General features: G+C 41.0%; 1 long non-coding RNA gene across 1 annotated transcript; it reads left to right on the top strand.

The window, feature by feature from the left end:
* The first annotated feature begins 2,492 nt into the window (after positions 1-2,492).
* Positions 2,493-4,440, top strand: LOC121939508. The gene is made up of 4 exons (XR_006105470.1): positions 2,493-2,791; positions 3,397-3,479; positions 3,672-3,863; positions 3,982-4,440. It is a non-coding gene; the product is annotated as an uncharacterized LOC121939508 (long non-coding RNA).
* The last annotated feature ends 3,587 nt before the right edge of the window (positions 4,441-8,027 follow it).

The following is an 8,027-nucleotide window of genomic DNA, read 5'->3' as shown; positions in this document are numbered from 1 at the left end:
ACTTTTCAAACATATCCCACTTTCACTCTTACACTAATTAACGGCCGGATTTTGAACGGCCGTGAAGCGGAGTGATACATGCAAAGTTAAAAGTTAACAGTCCCAGTGATGTTGTATTCCTCTATCAGCACTCATGGAATGCCTCTTGCCCAGTCCAATTGCTTGGTCGGAACTGTTGTATTATCTCTTGCGACCAGACATTAGCCAGACGAAGGCTTGGTAGAGGAACAGCTCTCAGTCCAAGTCGGGTCAGCCTCGCCCTGATGCCGGCTCTCCTCCCTTTCTTGGTCCGGTGTTTTTGGTTTGTTTCTCCCCTCTGGTCTCACTGGGTGCCCAGCATATGCTGTTGGCGATCCTCTCGCAACCTGCTGCATTAGCCCAAACCCCACACAACTGTTTCCAATTTTGATAAGTGCTTCTCTATCATAGAAAAATCATGCTTCAGGAGAAGGGGTGACTGTGTTGAAAAAACAGAAATTTATACCAAAATATAGCAAAAAAGTAGCAAGGATTTGTGGAGCTACAGGCTGCCTCATCTACATGCTCTACTGTCATCACAGCAACAGGACAGGGTGTAGCCTGCTTCCTCCACCTGCCAGAGCAAGAGAGTTTGAATGTTTAAGTGTGACACATTATTTAAAATGTGTAAGGTTTAGGGGCGGGTGTGTGCTAATCTGCCCGCAGAATAGACTGTCCACATCTGTTGTGCTTGGTGTTGTGTGTGAAAAAGTAGACAATGCAATTATCTTATGGTAATCATCTCAACTCGTGTATCATTTCTGGTTGTTGTGAGGGCAGTATTACTTTTCATGTATTCATATTGGAATGTTGACATTGATTTGAGCCCCACCAGTGTATGGATTAGCCCCACCTTTATATAGCCATTAAAAAAGTCTGCTGCTGCCAATGAGTAAAGCATTTATACGCATATAGTATGTAGCTAATCAGCGATGGTACAATAAAAAAATCAAGGAATGGGGCATCAGTAGCTCAGTGGATAGAGCAGGTGCTCCATGTACAGAGGCTGAGAACAGCGATCGTGGGTTCAACTTCAGCCTCAGCCCTTTGCTGCATGTCGACCCCTCTCTCCCTCTCCCTTTCACACACACTGTCCAATCAAATAAAGGCCAAAAAAGCCCAGAAAATATCTTTAAAATTTTTTTTTAAATAATAATGACCATAAAACCAAGGGGGAATGATATAATAGGCACAACCTAAGCAAGTCGCCAGTATTAGCCGACAGGACGCTCCTCCTCTGAAACACTAACAGAAACTGTTGGTGGGATATAGAGGCATGTGAAGGATGGAGCAAAACAGAGTCACAGATGTAACTTGATTAGCACACGTCCAGTGGAATCAGCGCTTCAGGGAGCTGAGGCTTGGGTCATTAATCCCTTGCTGGTCTAGGGAAAGAGCCTCTTACCATATGCTGTACAAGAAGAAGCAAGCCTCTGCAGGCCATATGCTTTTGAGACAACCTTGACACAAATATAACTGTCAGGCAGGGAATCCAGCACTTAGCAGTAGCATCAGCAGCCAGGGGAATTGGCACACGGAACTTTGGATGCCTCCCACTGAGGCAAAGTGCTGTAAATACACTGCGGTCTAGGAGGGGAAACTCTAGCTACTATGCCCCTGTTGACCTTTGTTCACCCACAGTCTGTGCAGTCTTTGGAGTTCTTTGCTGGAACATCACCAGGCTACAGGTTTAGGTATAATATATTGATCCACATATATACACATATTGATACACAGATTATTTAACTGTATCAATATCAATATATGTCACGATATACATCAAATCACCATGTCTGTCAAGCTTAAACTTTCTCTTTTACTTCTAAGTGAGATATGAAGATATCATAAGGTTAATTTTGGTTTAAATATTTATTTTCTGTCAGACACTGAACATGGCAAATATACTGTAGAACAGGCATCACCCACTGGCAGTCCAGTTACTAAAAATTCCTCCCAGCAAAGGTCCGAACCTCATACCTAAAATCAGTATTCAATTTAGTAGTAGTAGTCAATTAGCTGAACATTTTACTTCGATTATGATTGCTTTTTGGGTTTTTTTTTTTGTGGTTTATTTTTTGCCCACATAGTTCACTGACACAGTTTCATTTGACCATGGTGTGTTGGAGTGTAATAAACATATGGTTAATTATTTATTAAACTTTCCAGCATTATAAAAAAATTAAAAGCTCCATCTTAAAGGAGTCATATTATACTTTTCCTGCTTTTTAAACATATTAATCCTGTTACAGTGTTGGATGGCCGTGTTAAAGAGCATGTGTCAGATACTGAGATGAGCATATGTGGGAGAAATCCCTGTGGGCAGTTTTGGATGCCTGTAAAAGCTAACCTTTTGATCCTCTTTTTCTAAACCCAACACAGTCTCTCGTAACACTGAGAAGGATGTCTCTAATATGGGCACACTGCTCCATGTTCAGGCGGCTCCCTCTCCTCCGCTTTCCCCCCTCATCCTTCTCCCTCTGCACGACTGCTCTCCCCCTCCCTTCACCACTGGTCTGCCCGAATGTCCCTCAGCTGAGAGGAGTTTCTGGAAAGTTAACCTTGTTCAGTGTTTCCACAGAGGCAAGCACCAGAAACGGATGGACTTTGTTTCCCAGCCAGCAAAAGCCAAAAACGGCCATGTTCACGCCACTTCACAGAGGACCGTTTACTAAACAAGAGAAAGTAGGAAGCTGGCTATGCGGCTAAGCTAATGCTAACAGACGGTGTTGTTCCATTAATACAAGCTCGTGTGGAGGACTCCGAAGCACAAGCTGTAAGTAACATCATATCAGTGTTTTGTCTGGGTTTGTTTTGTGTTGAAAAGTGGACGTGAATACAGTGCTAGTTTGTACACATACATGTTGCTAAAGTTTACTGTAGAGCTAATATCGATTAGCACATAACAATACATTTGATAAAGTTTTTCAAAATCTAATTTATCGTAGTTACCAAATATACAGATGTGGATTAACCTCCACAAGATTACACAGACGCGCAACATGCATTAAGATATGTAATGTACTGTTTTTGTGTCTCCTAAAAAAACACAGCATTGTTTTCTCAGCTGCTGAGCTTATGTGATCATTCCTCAGACTGGATACATATTACATTTGTTCAGTGTAATCTATGCTATTTCTGTGCTAACTTTCAAACAGAAAACAACAGAGCACAGTGAGGAGGGAGAGGTGAAGATTAATACTTGTAATATTCCAGTGTTACTGTTGATATGTCAGGTAGAAATTAAATGATTTAAAGCAAGATTAGCTTTTTTCTTTTAATAAAAAAGTTCTACTAAAATACACTGCAGGTAATGAAGCAGAATATTTTTAACTAAAATTATTATTATAATTGTGTTTTTCCAATTACGGTACATCACAGCAAATACCTTCAACTGCAAAACTTCCCAAAAAACAAGAAGAGACAATGCACTGCAAATCCTGTGGAAACAAAGCCAACATTCAGTAAGTAATAAACAAAGCTTTTGTTTCAATTATTCAGGTATCAAAAATAAAATAAAATAAAAAAACAAACAAACAGGTATAACATTATAAAAAAATAAAGAATTGCACTTCTGTCATTCAACATTATAGTATTGTTCTAATAAATAACAGTAAAACAAAAAAAAGAACAGTAACAACAAACATATTTTTCAGAGTATGACAATGACCTGAGGAGGCCTCTGTTTGAGGAGATGTTGGAGGAGCCTTGCAGATACACAGATAAACTTAAAGAAATCCCCATCCCAGAAAATCTCTGTGTCCAGTTCCAGAGAATGTCAGAGAAAGAGGTCATTACAGGACAAGACATCATAACAAGAAGGGATGACGATCCTCACGTCTTCCCAGGTATCCCCAACACCAGCTAACAAAGCTGCAGTATGCAAGATATCTGTAACATCTGAAAGAGGGAGAGGACATCATCATTACGCGAAATAATTAGTGTCTTCTTTTTTCTGTTTTACAGATTTTGCTGAATCCAGTGTGGAAATTCACCGATGAAGACAAGTATGACCTGTGAACCTCGTTGGGGGTGTGCAGTAAAAGTAACGTGTTAGAGTAGTCCATTACATTTAAGCAGTAACTGTATAACAGATGTGTGGTATTATTATGTGCAGTAACATGTTACTACCTGATAGAAAGTGGTGATATTTTCTCTGCATTTTTCAACCTTTTGACATTTTTAATGCCTTGTTGGACTTTTGCAGTTTTCTGGGTGAAAATAATGCAAAAGTAGTGTTATGCATTACTCTGCACGGGAAGTAATATTGTAAAGAAACTTCCCTTTAAAATGACAGTTACTAGTAATATGTACTGCATTATATTTTGGAAGTTACTTGCTCAACACTGCTTGAGAAAGTTCAAAAGAACAAACTATTAATCATATTTGCTTGTATTTTTTTCTCTTCCAATGTTCTTATGGATACAGTGCACATTATATTGTCAATAAAATTCTTATTTTTCCTGATTGAGGTGATTTTCTTGTATTGACATTAGGGATCATGTGTTTGCACAGATGGAGGTAAACTAAAATTATTCCATGTAGTAACACAACTTTTATGACAAGAAGAAAAACATACTCTTCCTCTGCTCTCCTCACACATCCATAGTCTGCTCTCTGTGTGCTGTGGATGATATGTAGGCATTCAGTTTGGTTTGAGGCCTGGATGGGAAGTCATGTACAGTATATGATAGGGGACTTGGCTCTTGATTCGTTCTTCGTACAACCTAGTGTGGAAAAAAGAAAAACTATTTTTGAAATGAACAGATTTCATCAAGAATGAACATAGATAATTTCTCACTATTTTGTGTAACAGGAGTGATAATTATCCTGTTGGGGAAAACAAATACATGTTCTTTGATCCACCAGATATTAATGTCCTCTTAAAATGAATATAGTTTGTAGGGGATTTACAGTGTTAAAAAGAAATTCAGAATACTTTCTGTTATTAGAAATCCCACCAAGACAGTGTGGGAAAGATAATACTGTCTTTACAACAAACATTTTCGAGTAACAAGTAACAGCAGTTTATATAACAGAGTTGTTATGCTCAAGCGACAATATTCCAAACCAGGAGTCTAAAATAACACTTTTCTCTGTAAATGTAGCTTACACATTTTTACAAATCAGTCCACTTCAGCTGGCGTACACACTTGCATGTTAATCAGCAGCAGTGAGCCATCACAGTTTATAGCAGAGGACACATTTTATCAGCAACTTTACCGTTGGTATTTCTTTTCCACTTCACTGGGCATCTGTGCATTTTCCACACGTGCACCTAGTAACAAGGGAGCGGCTGTGGCTCAGATGGAGAGTGGTTGTCCTCTGATCGAAAGCTCAGTGGTTAGATCCCCAGATCCTCATGTCCTCATGTTGAAGTAACCTAGGGCAAGATACTGAACTCCAATTTGCTTCGAAAGCTGGAGTGTGCATGTGTATGAATGGTTACTACCTAATAGGTAGCACTTTGAGAGGTAGCCTCTGTCACTACTGTGTGAATGTGCGTGTGAATGGGTGAATGTGACATGTCCTGTGCAAGCACTTTGACTAGTCGAAAAGACTAGAAAAGCGCTATACAAGTACAGTCCATTTACCATTTACCATTTATTAGCAACTAAGTAAAAGCGGAATGCGAGTAAAAAAAAAAAAAATGCACCATATGATTAACCAGTAACACTGATAACTGTTTACTCACCATGCAAAGATGGTTTGCAGAAGTCTCTGTTGCTGTGGAGGTTCATGCTGTAAACTTTCATTATCTGGACCGGATTCACAATCCAACATGTGTCTTGATGGTCACCATGTCCGAGTAACAACAACAAACTATGTTAGTTTGTCTGTACTGTTTGCAAACAGAACTTCTGCATTGACAGATGCCTCTTCCTGGGTGGCTTCGGCAAGCCGATCAATTAGCGGAGTGGGCAGGGTGGGATGCGGGCACGAAGGGGGAAGTTGAAACTGACTGTCTCAGGGCGCTGATGAAAACAGGGCTCTGATAGAAAATTTCAGATACAGTTTTCTGAAGATCTGGAAAGTTTTTTTGACAGTGAATGATACAAAGCTGCTCCACTGGAGTTCAAGTTCAGTGTTCAAGATACTGAAAATGGGCATAATATGTCCAGTTTAAACAAACTTGTGGTAAATTTAAGCACATCGTGCTGATAATACCCTCCTGACTGCAGGACTCTGAGTTCAACTTCTGTGAATCTTCTGTGAAATGTCTGTGCTAGTGGGGGACTTCCGGCCCGACTCCAACATGGCGGCAGCATAAAAAGGTAACGCCCCGACATTAAGATTAAAAAGGCCCTATAAACCTATCAGTTTGTGAAAGTGACGATAAATGCGAGAATGTGGTAGTAGGGGTGATAATTAAGACCAGAGGAAAAAATCGAAAGTCGAGTAAAAACACAAATTTGAACAGGCGAGTCAACTGAATTAACGGGAGAGATTACCGAGCTAGCTGATGAGCTAGCGGAGTCAACAGGTGATAGAGGGACAACCAAGCTAGCAGTGAGACCGAGCCAAGAAGGAGAAGAAACACAACGACCTGCTAAAAGCATGGCAGACCTGGAAACAATACTGCAAGAGATACGTGAGTTTCGCCGGGAGAACTCTGAAAACGTGAAAGAAATCAAAGATGATATTAGAAAGACAAACAACAGGACAGATGACGCTGATAAGCGGATCAAGGAAACAGAGGAGCGCACTACTCAGAACCTGGAGGAAGCCACAGTGGGAGCTCATGGAGCTGCAGAAGCAGGTGGAGATCAGAATGACAGATTTAGAGGGGCACGCGAGGAGGGAGAATGTTTGGATTCACGGGGTGAAGGAGGGTGCAGAAGGCAACGCTCAATCGATGATCACTTTTGTTGAAAACCTCCTGAGGGAGAAGCTGGATTTACCCCCATCACTTGAGTTGAAGATTGAAAGAGCCCACTGGGCTCTAGTCTCGCAACTTCCCAAGGACTCACCGCCTAGATGCATTGGGATGAAGTTACAAAGTTTCCGGATTAAAGAAGAACTTATTAAGATAGCCTGGCAGAAAAAGGGCTTTATGTACGAGGGGAGAAAGGTGTTCCTAGACCATGACTATGCGAAGACTTTGAGAAAACGCAAAGAATACGCGGAAGCGAAAAGGGTACTGAGAGATAAAAATATACGTTTCCAAACGCCTTTTCCAGCGAAACTCCAGGTGTTTTATGAGGGAGAGACGCGCATCTACAACACGGCTGAGGAGGCAACGAAGGACATGGTGGCCCGAGGGCTCCAGGTGGAGATAGTGAAACCGGCGGAGAACTGGATAGAGCGGATTAAACGGTTAACATGGACAAGGAGCAGAGCGAAGAATGGACACGGGTCAACGGAGACACGGCAGGGGTACAAACAGAAATTGCAAGCCTTAAGGAGAGAACGGGATAACTGATGTAAAACTGCAGTCTAAAGTTAAAAACTGACCGTTTCCCGGATATATTTTGAGCTTACTGGGAAGATTTAGACTACAGTGTTTTATACGGATTTTTCAGTTGAAAAGCTAATATCCTCATAAGGTAAAGACGTCGGGGTAGCACTTAAAGCTGTTGGGGACTTATGGACGATGCTGACTATGGCAGCGAGGGCCCTCTGCACCTAGGGAGCAGAGGACATCCCTCAGAGCGGACTGAACATCAGAGCTCAAGGGTCTATAATAGGACCTCATCTAAGGAAGTCTGTGTAGTATCTTGTTTGAAGTTATTAATGTTATACCTTTGTTATATGTTGTTTAAGGTTCGTTACTGTTTTTGTTGCAAAAGGGGGAAATGTGAAGGAGAGAATAGGAGAGAAACACAAAGCATGAGAACGAAGATCAATGACAACAGCCAAAAACTGCATTAAAGTAGCCTCATATAACATAAATGGTGTGCTCAACCCAACTAAAAGGAGTAACATAATAAGTAAGATGAAAAAAGAAGGGGTCTTTTTTGCCTCCTACAAAACAGGACACCGGAGAGGGGTGGCTATTTTAATCTTGGGGA

This window comes from Plectropomus leopardus, unplaced genomic scaffold (assembly GCF_008729295.1).
Source record: "Plectropomus leopardus isolate mb unplaced genomic scaffold, YSFRI_Pleo_2.0 unplaced_scaffold4952, whole genome shotgun sequence".
NCBI lineage: Eukaryota > Metazoa > Chordata > Actinopteri > Perciformes > Serranidae > Plectropomus > Plectropomus leopardus.
Note: the sequence above shows the minus strand (reverse complement) of the source record. Positions and strands in the feature narration are given on the sequence as shown.